Source organism: Penaeus monodon, chromosome 30, assembly GCF_015228065.2.
Source record: "Penaeus monodon isolate SGIC_2016 chromosome 30, NSTDA_Pmon_1, whole genome shotgun sequence".
NCBI lineage: Eukaryota > Metazoa > Arthropoda > Malacostraca > Decapoda > Penaeidae > Penaeus > Penaeus monodon.
In genome coordinates, this window is record NC_051415.1 from 3,162,232 (window position 1) to 3,162,624 (window position 393).

General features: G+C 28.2%; 1 protein-coding gene across 1 annotated transcript in view; it reads right to left on the reverse strand.

Moving 5' to 3' along the window:
* LOC119592454 (mitochondrial E3 ubiquitin protein ligase 1-like) overlaps positions 1 to 393 on the reverse strand; it is a 7,652-nt gene that overhangs the window by 3,283 nt on the left and 3,976 nt on the right. The window lies entirely within an intron of this gene.

Sequence of the window (393 nt, forward strand, 5' to 3'; positions counted from 1 at the left end):
AAGAAAAACTTCTCTCATAATTACTGCTTGTACTTGAAGATTAGGATTCTGTTATTAAGTAATAGCTGAAGTAACACATCAAAACTCATTACCAACAATGGTTTTATATCTAAATGTGGTACGACAATAATTGTGTCAATAAAATGCATCAAATTTCAGTAACTACTTTGTATTTGCACCTGGTATACAGTTTCTCTAATAAATCAAATCATACTAAACTATTGAGAAAAGAACATGTGAGATACAAATTATCTAAAATCATGCATAGCATAAATGTAACTATCATCTTGTATCCACTTTGAAGATAATTAACTTACTTTCTAATGTTTGTTTATCACATACATACAATCCCTGAATACAAACACTTGCATAGTACCATGTTCATTTATTCAT